The sequence below is a fragment of the Lissotriton vulgaris genome, chromosome 4_1 (assembly GCF_964263255.1).
Source record: "Lissotriton vulgaris chromosome 4_1, aLisVul1.2, whole genome shotgun sequence".
NCBI classification, from domain to species: Eukaryota; Metazoa; Chordata; class Amphibia; order Caudata; family Salamandridae; genus Lissotriton; species Lissotriton vulgaris.
Window position 1 is genome coordinate 548,288,013 of NC_141691.1, and position 12,047 is coordinate 548,300,059.

Genomic DNA, 12,047 nt, shown 5'->3' on the forward strand with positions numbered 1-12,047 from the left:
CTATTGGGATGGCCTCCTGATCTGAATCCTCAGGGGCACATTGGCTTACAACAAACTTTCACCTGCACCTGGACTCTTCCATCTGTGAGTCTACCCTGCCAAGTGGTGGACTCCAATCCTGGACCCTTAGAAGTGGGTGTAAGGTCCTTTGCCAGCCTCTGAGAATCCAGCAGAACTGACACCTCTGCTCTATGGCATAACCCCCAGTAGAACCTACTCATCTCCGCTACTGAAAAGATTGGAGCCCCTGCAAAGACCTGCATCACACCGCAGCCTTTTGTCTCATTGGAACCGCTGCAGCGCGATGCATCCTCAGCAAAGGGCCTCACATTTCTTGTCAACGGTAGTCTCGACGATGGTGGTGGACTTGGCCTCACAGATCCTTGGAAACACTACACTGCCCCAGACTGCACTACAAATCCTTGATGCCATACTTCCCATGGTCGAGGATCCCATCGATGAGGCAGGACCTCTCACGGCATCCTTGCCGCAAATCGAAACAGACGCACCGCTTTGGCTTTGCAACACCTCTTTGATGCGGATCCTTGCAACACAAACCAGGATTTAAGGTACTCTGTTAAGCAGGCCTAACTGGTTCCCTGTTGCTGACCAAAATCCATAGTGGTTGGCCCGAAAGTGTGACTTTGTGCCGGTCTGGTGTGACCAGTTATCAACAGTTTCCACTTTACACCTTTTGGCACTATTTCTACTATAACCTTTGAAATTGAATATCTCCAGTACTACTGATTGGATTTTTGTGACTTTGGTATTGTATAATTATTTATTTATTATTATTAACATACCTGAATGTTGAGAACAGGTTAAGCTAGGACTGCTTGTGACTTCAACATTCAACATCACTGAGTTCTATGGTGCGCAAGTTATAGATCTGAACTAACTGTGAATTATTACTATATATATATATATATATATATTCACTGAAAAAAACATAGGTTTCACACCAGTTATAGTTAGCTGGAAATTTTACTGACATAAAGCCAATGAAATTTCACGTTATAGTTAGTTGGACTCACTATAACTTGCGCGCCTGCAATGCACTGCTGATGACGTCACATATTACATCACTCATGACATGGTCAGTGACATCACTCATGACATCACTGATGACCATCCAGTGAATGTGTGTCTTTCTGAAAAATAAATATGTTTTATATATGTATATGTAAAGGTCGATGGAAAAATAAATGTTGAAATAAGTGTTTAATGTATGTTTTTTTATATGTGTGTGTTAGTGAGTGAATGACTGTCTCAATAGTGTCTTTATCAGTAACTACATATGTTTTAATCTAGTATATGTGAGTATTGATGTATATAAGTGAGTATTTGTGAGAGTGAGATATTGAAAGAGTTCCTGTTTAAATAAGTATGTGTTTCTATAAGTGATTGTTTAAGAGAGTAAGTATGTGTAAGTTTCTTTAGAAGTAAGGTGGTAGTGTGTGTATAGTTGTATATGCAAATAAATGAATGTTCAATACTTTATTTGCATGTGTGAGTATGTGTGTGAGTAACTTGTGGATGACTGTCGGTGTGTAAAAGGATGTATAGGTGTTTCACTACATATGATGAGTGAGTATATGTATGAGTGACTATATTGAACTGTTGGTGAATGAGTGGATGTGTATATAGATGGTGGTATTACTGAATTGGTTGTTGTAACTGGTATGGGTATCTCCACTTTTTTGAAAATGTTAGTTTCTATTTTTGAATATGTGTTTCAAGGGTTACTTTACAGTGAAAGGAGGTTTGTCACTCTGTCACAAGGATGGTGTCATCAGTGATGTCATGAGTGATGTCACGGACCATGTCATGAGTAATGTAATATGTGACGTCATCAGCAGTGCATTGCAGGCGCGCAAGTTATAGTGAGTCCAACTAACTATAACGTGGAATTTCATTGGTTTTATGTCAGTAAAATTTCCAGCTAACTATAACTGGTGTGAAACCTATGGTTTTTTTCAGTGAATTTAATAGGTTTTTTTAAATGCTAATTCCTAACTATAACTGGTGTGAAACCTGTGGTTTTTTTCAGTGAATTTCTTAGGTTTTTTAAATGCAAATTCCTAACTATAACTGGTGTGAAACCTGTGGTTTTTTCAGTGAATTTCTAAGGTTTTTTTAATGCTAATTCCTAACTATAAGTCTCACTTTGTAAGTAAGACTTTTAGCGCTCTAGTTGTTCTTTAGAACACTCTGGTACATTCTGTCATTGGGCTATAGTTGGGCTACATCTGGCTGATATTTGGGCTACATTTGTATTTTTTTTGTCTCTGGTGGCCATCTTTGGGCTACATTGGGCTACATTGGGCTACATTTGGGCTACATTTGGGCTCTAACATATATATAGCCCAATGTAGCCCAATATATATATTTTTTAAAGTTAATTTTCCTAAAAACAACTGGAGCATATATCTTGAGACATAGCAAAGGCACATCGGGCTACCAGTCCTTACAATTTTTCCAATTTTTTTTATATTATTATTATTATTATTTTTTTGCCCTGGAGCGCTCCCGGTGTGCGCCCCGGTGAGCGCCCCGGAAAGCGAAGTATTTTGAAGCGCCCAGGTGCGCGAACCGGGAAGCGTCCCGTTAGCGCCAATGTCCCGATCGAAAACATCGTGACGCGTCGCGTAGCCGCTCGATGTGTCTTATGACGCGCTGCGTAAACGCACCCGTAAGCGCGGCCCGGTGCGCGTAACATAAGCGCATCGGGTCATGTGACTTGAAAATAACACTTTTCATTGGTTCTCATCATTTTTTTTCTCCAAATAATGAAAGCCCCCTCCTTTTTTCCTCATTCTTACTTTCTTCATTGAGAGAGCAAGAGCTATTTTTGAGCAAACAATGGCATCACTTGTTGCTGTAGCTGGTGCACCCCCACCACCAACCCCACCACCAAGAAAAGAAGGTCCACCACCACAGTTTCTTGGAGGAGAAGAAGAAGAGGAGGAAGAAGAGGAGGAGGATGAACAACCAAGGCACTTCCTGCCTGAAGAACCAAGACAAAGGCACGTTAAAGTGCACTTTCTTTGGCAATTCTTTTCTTTTCCTGAAGACCAGAAAAAGGTGAACGCCCCCAAAGTCACCTGTCTTATTTGTGACAAAGTTCTCTCCAGGGGCAATCCCAAAAAGAAATATTCTTTTGGTAATTTTACCATGATCCGCCACATGGAGAGGTGGCATCCCAATAACTTAGCCCAGGCTGAAGTTCAGGAACTTCGAAACAACCCACCCCCTGTGGCCAGCACTTCCTCTACTGTTCCCTCACTTTCTGGTCCTGAAGAACGCCAAATGGTGCCAAATATTCAGCAAAAATTTGGCAACCTCAAATTTGTTTGCATTTTCTGTGGCAAAACATTATGTTATGGTGAACTTAGTGTCACCTTAATAAATAATGCTGTAGACAACCACCAATGCAGCAAGAAAATAAAGCAGTAATTCTTTTCTTTTTTTTGCTCCTATTGAGCCATTTCCAATTCCCTGTTTTTTGTTTGTTCCCTTAAAAAAACCCCCAAAAATATAAAATTGTTCAAAAATACAAACAAACAAAAATGTTCAGAAAAATAATAAAAAAAATATAAAACAATAAAAAGAATAAAAAAAGTTCTTTTCAGAACTACCTCCCATTTATAAAATATTGCTAAAAATTTTAAACTCTGGCATTCTTTTTTCTCTTTTGTGCGCTTCCCAGTGCGCTCCCCGGTGCGCGTACCGGGCGCTCCCTCCGCGACAATCGAAGCAAGGCCCTTTTATAGTCCCCACATCAAACCTAGGGGGTCAGGGTGGGTCTACCCTGCCCCCTTATGGTCATTTCCCCCTTTGTTTTGGCCACCTCTTGTGTCTCGATCCTACCGAGACAGAAGATGGCGGACGCGTTTTTCCCATGTTAATTTCCAGAGGGCGGTTGGCCTCACTTTTAGCTCGAATGGCTGAATGGATTTGCACGAAACTTGGCAAAACTGTAGGGACTGTTAGCCCGATGTGCCTTTGCTAGGTCTCAATATATGTGCTCCAGTGGATTTTGAGTAATTTAGGTTCAAAAAAAGATATATATCTGGGCGGAGCCTAACCACACATCTGATCTGATTGGCTGTCAGCACTTCATCCAAGAAGTGTTGGCAGCCATCTTGGGACCAATATACATGATAGCACCTCATTAAAAAGCATTGTAGTTAATAGAGGGTTTTAGGACTTTAGTTACATTATAAATCATTTGTTGATGGTACCATACTCGTTTTAGGAATTGTGGTGGGTTCTAAGGTGATTTTACCATGTGAAAAAACCTTCTGCTGTGATATCATGAATATTGTTTGAAAGAAAACTAATATCTCATGATTTTCCCACAGTGGTTTGGAAGGGGATCTATAAGCTAAACTGAAAGCATATTTTCTGTAAATTCACATTATCTTTCTCAGTCATGTGAAAATGAAGTCTGACATTCTCAGTAAAACATGTACATCCAACAAGGACTGAGGCTGTCAGTTGATTCCTTTGTGTTCTACTGCAGCCTCCTAGAGTGTTCTAAAGAACAACTAGAGCGCTAACAGTCCTACTTATTACAAAGGTATGGCACACCTGAAGCCATCTTGATTGGAATAAAGTGGTAACTCTTAAAACATTTAATTTAAAAAGAAACAACATGAGGGGGTATATTTTGCCATAGAAAGTATGATTAGTGCTGCAGAATGAAAAATTAGGGCACATTTTGAGTGACTTCTCAAATCCTTTTCTATTTCATTAAAACATTCTGACATGCAGTCTCCCAAAATGGCCACCAGAGACAAAAGAGCCCAAATGTAGCCCAAATATCACCCAGATGTAGCCCAAGTATAGCCCAATGACAGAATGTCCCAGAGTGTTCTAAAGAACAACTAGAGCACTAACAGTCCTACTTATTACAAAGGTATGGCACACCTGAAGCCATCTTGATTGGAATAAAGTGGTAACTCTTAAAACATTTAATTTAAAAAGAAACAACATGAGGGGGTATATTTTGCCATAGAAAGTATGATTAGTGCTGCAGAATGAAAAATTAGGGCACATTTTGAGTGACTTCTCAAATCCTTTTCTATTTCATTAAAACATTCTGACATGCAGTCTCCCAAAATGGCCACCAGAGACAAAAGAGCCCAAATGTAGCCCAAATATCACCCAGATGTAGCCCAAGTATAGCCCGATGACAGAATGTCCCAGAGTGTTCTAAAGAACAACTAGAGCGCTAACAGTCCTACTTATTACAAAGGTATAGCACACCTGGAGCCATCGTGATGGGAATAAAGTGGTAACTCTTAAAACATTTAATTTAAAAAGGAACAAAATGAGGGGGTATATTATGCAATAGAAGGTATTATTAGTGCTGCAGAAAGAAAAATTAGGGCACATTTTGAGTGACTTTTCAAATCCTCTTCTATTTCATTAAAAAGTTCTGACATGCAGTCTCCCAAAATGGCCACCAGAGACAAAAGAGCCCAAATGTAGCCCAAATATCACCCAGATGTAGCCCAAGTATTGCCCAATGACAGAATGTCCCAGAGTGTTCTAAAGAACAACTAGAGCGCTAACAGTCCTACTTATGACAAAAGTATGGCACACCAGAAGCCATCTTGATTGGAATGAAGTGGCAAGTCTGAAAACACTCAATTTAAAAAGGAACAACATGAGGGGGTTAATTTTGCCATAGAAAGTATGATTAGTGCTTCAGAAAGAAAAATTAGGGATCATTTTGAGTGACTTCTCAAATCCTCTTCTATTTCATTAAAAAAATTCTGACATGAAGACTGAAACATGCACTTTGAATACCAGCAGCAGACGTCCCTGGTGAGCAGTAGCTTTACTACAGTGATCTAATGTGCAACTAGAGTGCTAACATTCAGAATTTATGGCAAATGTGTGACACATCTGAATGCCTTCTTGATGGAACCAAAGTAAACAAGCATTGAAAATGCAATAGATCTCGCCCTCGTTTAAGTTAAAGCCATTCTGTTTGTAATGAGGTGGCTTTTTAGCTTTGCTTTTATTAGTGTTTTTTCAACTTTCATGTAAATAACATGCATCTGTATGCATAAAGTATATGTATGCATGCATTTATGTTTGTATTTATATAGATATACAGATGATATATGTTTATATATGTATGTATATATATATATTCACTGAAAAAACCATAGGTTATAGACCATATATAGTTAGGAATTAGCATTTACAAAACCTTGAAAATTCACTGAAAAAACCATAGGTTATAGACCATATATAGTTAGGAATTAGCATTTACAAAACCTTGAAAATTCACTGAAAAAACCATAGGTTATAGACCATATATAGTTAGGAATTCGCATTTACAAAACCTTATTTTACTCACACAAAACCATTGCCATTCCATATATAGTTAGTTGCACTAACTCTATATCGCGCACCCGCAATCCACTGCTGATGATGTCACATATTACATCATTCATGACATGGTCAGTGACATCACTGATGACATCTCAAATGACATCACTGATGACAACATCCAGTGACTGTATGTTTCTGTAAAGTTAAAATATGTCTTACATATTGAAGAATGAGTGGATGTATAAGTGTCTGGATGAAGGATTTAGTAGGTGCTTGACTGACTGTATGAGTGAGTGATTAAATGTGTCTCACTGAGTGCATGGGTTAGTGACTAAACTGTCTTAATTTGTGCATCATTATGTCTGTTGTTCTGTAAACTGTTGCATGTGTTGATAAGTAGCTATATGAGTAACTATATGGGTTATTGATTGGTTGCCCAAGTATTTGTATGGGAGACTGAGTGTGTGTGTGGGTGGCTGGGAGGTGTATGACTCTGTGCATAGATGTGTGAGCAGTTGATTCACTAGATGTATGGTTTCAAAAGTGCATGTGGAAACAGCTGTATGGGCGGTTGACTGTGTGCATGAGTGTATTGGTGAGTGAAGGGATATCTCAGTGCTACATGTCAAAGTAAGTACATATGTAAAACACAGTACATGTGAGAGTTGACATATATAAATAACTGTGCATAAGAGCCAGTGAATGTGTGAGTGGCTGTATGGATCATTGTGAACTTGTATCAGGGATTGTATAAGAGAGTAAATATGTGTTAGTATATGTTTGAATAAGTAAAGTTTGTATAACTGTATAGTTGAGGAAATGGAGGTGTGATTGATTCTTTGCATGACTGACTAGGTGTGTGAGTAACTCCATGGATGAGTGACAGTATGTGAGTATCTGTTTACACTGATTGTATCTAAGGTTACATTAGAGTCTGAAGAGGTTCATCGTATTATCACATGAATGATATCATCAGTGATGTGATCAGTAATGTCAAATGAGATGTCATCAGTGATGTCATCAGTGATGTCATTTGAGATGTCATCAGTGATGTCATTTGAGATGTCATCAGTGATGTCATCTGTGATGTCACTGACCATGTCATGAATGATGTAATATGTGACATCATCAGCAGTGGATTGCGGGTGCGCGATATATAGTTAGTGCAACTAACTATATATGGAATTTCAATGGTTTTGTGTGAGTAAAATAAGGTTTTGTAAATGCGAATTCCTAACTATATATGGTCTATAACCTATGGTTTTTTCAGTGAATATATATATATATATATATATTACCTACTGGCGTCTCGGCAGTAGGTATATATAGTTAGGATTTTTTGTCTATGGGACTTTTGAAAATTCTATGTCTAATAACTTTGGCGTTTGTGGACGGAATCGGCTGAAATTTTCAGGAGAATGGCACATATTGTTTCTGAGCAGCCCCTGAAAATTTGGGGGGGTTTCGTCAAGGGGGGGCCGAGAAAAAAGGGGGGTCCCAAAACACGTTTTTCCCATTTTAATTTTTATAGGGCCTTTGGCCTCACTTTTAGCTCGAACGGCTGAATGGATTTGCACGAAACTTGGCAAAATTGTAGGGACTGTTAGCCCGATGTGCCTTTGCTAGGTCTCAATATATGTGCTCCAGTGGATTTTGAGAAATTAACATTCAAAACAAGATATATATCTGTAACAGCGCTCCGGGCTGCGCTCCGGTCCGCTTACTTTTCGCGAAACGGAACTTTGCGATGCGAAGCTGATTGGCTCCCCGGTGTCTGTCAACATTCTAAACAGTCCGGAGCGGCCGCCATCTTATCTCTCGGTAGGATCGAGAGAGAAGAAGAGGTGAAAAACGAAGGGGGCATTTAATGAAAGGGGGCAAGGTATACCCCTCTTGACCTCCTAGGAATGTTGGTGGGGTTATTAAAGGGTCCCGTGGGGAAAATAAAAAAATATATATTTTTCACGGTAGAAGCGCTTCACGGGCCACGAACTGGGCCGCAAACTGGTAGCGAAACGGGAATTCGCCATTTTGTGCTTCGTTTTAATTAAATTTCTAGGTATAAGGGGGTGCGGAAGACGTATCCTAATCCCTTATGTTTTCTGAGGGTGGCTGAGGAGGTTCATATATGTTGATACATGTCTTACAGCGGCTGTGCGTGAGCTTTTTTTTTTTTTGCTGCGTGACGTCTGTTAACATTCGATTCGATGGAAATCAGGAAGTGTTGACCGCCAATTTGTCAGTGCGATAAAATATTTTGTTATAAATGAATCCTTATTGATAAACATTGTCTGCGCCATCTTGCCTTTTTACCAATGCCACAATTTTGTCGTGCACGGCAGCCATTTTAGATGCCAGGCCGGTCCCAAGCTATCACCTAGCCCTGCGGATGTAGTTTATGGCCCCAGCTGTAGAGAATCCAGACATGCCAACCCTCCCGATTCAGGCGTGAGACTACTGATTTCAGTGCTAGTCTCCCGCCTCCCGATTTCTGTAAGCAAAAACCCGGGGGCATATTACCAACAACTAGCGATAATTTTTGTCTCTAACTTGTTTAGAGACAAAAATTATCGCCGCACATCGGCGATTTTTATCGCAGATAAACCTTGCTATTAGCAAGATTTATCGCAAATGCGATAAAAAAACGGCCGCAATGCATGAATATCGCTGAAAAGTCAGCGATATTCATGCATTATCGAGCAAATGCTCTTAGCCATGTTATCCACCTCCCATTGGATAACATGGCTAAGAACTGCTCAGGGCAGGCGTTAGCTTTTGGAGATATTCGCGCTTAGCGCGAATATCTCCAAAAGTTGGTAATAGGAGATAGCGATGTTAGGGACTGTTTCCAGTCGCTAACATCTTGGCACCCCCACTTTGCATGTCATTAGTGATAAATATCACTGACATGCAAAGCGGGGCCCAAGATGGTCGCTATCTCCTTTTAGCTGTCACTAACTGGTGTTAGCGACAGCTTGGTAATAGGGAGATAATTTTATCTCCGCTTTCTTGGCTTTTAAAGCCAAAAAAGCGGAGATAAACCCCCTTGATAATATGCCCCACGATTCCTCGGGGGTTTCAGCTGACAAGGCTTGGTATTGTGTTACGTGGTAATTCTTCCAGGAAACGTCAGAGGGTCGATGCAGGGGTTCTAGAAGGGGTGATAAACCATTTAAGCCTCATAAACAAGCGCATGGTCTTTTAAAGATCTGTGAAGTACTCGGGGCAGCGGTGTGTGTGTGTCCTCTTTCAGGAGCGGGCGGGGGGGGGGGGGGGGGGGTCCACTGCCAGCAACTTGCCAGGCCAGGCAGTGTTCAACACTTGCATCACCCTTTCTCTGCCTGCTATTGCGCTCCATGCTTCGGAAAGGAAAGAAAAAGAACGTGCATTTGAGTTTGAAATGTCCGATCCTGTAGCAGTACACTTGCAAAGCCCACACATGACAATAACCCGATTCAAGGCCCCATTCACCCGATTTTTAAAAAATATATAGCACTCCAACAAAGTAGGATTATAAAACTTTATTAACTTTTAAATATAACAAACGGAACAAAAACTGTAAAAACATTTAACCATTTTTGACAAAAAAAAGCAACAATGGTCAGAAGCTGTCTTTTGTGCGAATAGTCCCAAGGCAGCACAACGTGCTGAGTTCTGGACGGCACCCAGGTGATGTCACCTGGGTGCCGCACTGGTTTTTGGGATCCTACAATGCAGCTCAGAAAAACAGCGTGGGGCGTCCCTGGTGGTGCGGGGGGAGGCCTCGTCAGTAGCGGTCTGTTGTGCGAATAGTCCCAAGGCAGCAGAACGCGCTGAGATGTGGATGGCACCCAGGTGATGTCCAGTAAACTGCCGCACTGGTTTTGGTATCCTACAATGCTGCTCCGAAAATTGGCGTGGGGCGGCCCGGGGGGGGGGCGTGGGGGAGGCGGCGTGAACGGGCCTCCCCAGGTGGCGGCCATCCAGCTGAGTTGCGCCCGCTCTTGCGGCTACAGCGTCTCGCTCACCATGTAGTTGAGTTGCTCCCACTCTTGCAGTGCAGCGATAGGCGGCTGCCACAGGACTCTTAAAATGGCGGCCGGCTCTTCGGTTTTGGGCCTGGTCCACTAAAATGGCCCTGGGACACCTTGGAACTCGGACGCTTGCCTGCTAGGGCTTGGGCTCCATTCTCGAAAGCGTCCCCTCAGCCGTGAAGATTCTACAAAAGTCTTGGGGGCCCTCGACTCCTGCAGGCTTCCGGTGGGGAGCGGCTGCCATGATTGCTCGCGGAATGACCACGACGGAGCCATGAGATGGTGGTGCTCTCATGCTGACGCCAGCTTCAGTCTGAAACATCCAGAAACAAGGTGGGGCTTTCATCGTTTGGGAAAAAAAATGTTCTAAACCAATGAAAAGTGTTATTTTTAGGTCATATGACCAAGCCTTCCATCTTTAGGAAACCAAAAGTAAAATGAACCAATGAAAAGTTTTATAAACAAGTCACATGACCTGTTATACGGCATGGGGCTACAAAAAGCGTAGAAAATCCGTTGGCACGTGAGGCGGCGTCAGTAGCGGACCGATGTGCGAATAGGCCGAAGGCAGCACAACGCGCCGAGATCCGGATGGCACCGAGGTGGTGTCCAGCAAGTTGCTGCACTGGTGTGGCCATCCTACAATGCTGCGCCGAAAGACGGTGTGTCCAGCTGAGTTTCTCCCGCTCTTGCGGTACAGTGACTCGAACGCGCCGAGATCCGGATGGCACCGAGGGGGTCTCCAGCAAATTGCCGCACTGGTGTGGCCATCCTACAATGCTGCACCGAAAGTCGGCGTGGGGTGCCCCGTTGGCTTATGAGGTGATGTCAGTAGTGGTCCGATGTGTGAATAGGTCGGAACCAGCACAAGGCGCCAAGATCCGGATGGCAAGTCCTGGATGTTGAGTGCCATAGTTGAGAGTTCTGAGCAGTGCTTGTAAGACTATCTGAAGCTTATTTGCACCTGCTGCAGCTTCACTATTGCCCGAGGTGGTGTCCAGCAAATTGCCGCACTGGTGTGGCCATCCTACAATGCTGCGCCGAAAGACGGCGTGTCCAGCTGAGTTCCGGTCACTCTTGCGGTACAGTGACTCAAACGCGCTGAGATCCGGATGGCACCGAGGTTGTGTCCAGCAAGTTGCCGCACTGGTGTGGCCATCCTACAATGCTGCGCCGAAAGTCGGTGTGGGGTGCCCCGTTGGCTTATGAGGTGATGTCAGTAGTGGACCGATGTGTGAATAGGTCGGAACCAGCACAAGGCGCCAAGATCCGAATGGCAAGTCCTGGATGTTGAGTGCCATAGTTGAGAGTTCTGAGCAGTGCTTGTAAGACTGTCTGAAGCTTATTTGCACCTGCTGCAGCTTCACTATTGCCCTGGTGTGGCCAAAGGTTGCACATGACATAGGCGGCCGGCTCCCGAGGTCCGGCGGAACTTTTTTCCTTTTCCTTTTTGCTTCTTGTCCCACAATCCCTTTCATCTGAAGACACGACCAGGTCCCTGAATGTGTGCAGGGGGACGTTATTGATTGAATCAAAATGGCGGCTTGACACAAAGCTGACTCAAGCGTTGCTGTTGATGCTATACAGACAAAAATTGGTTTTCAGTTTGTACATTCTTCAGGATTTTTTTTCTCCATCCAAGGCTGATTGAGAGTTTGTAGAAAAATGGCTTCAGATTTTCCA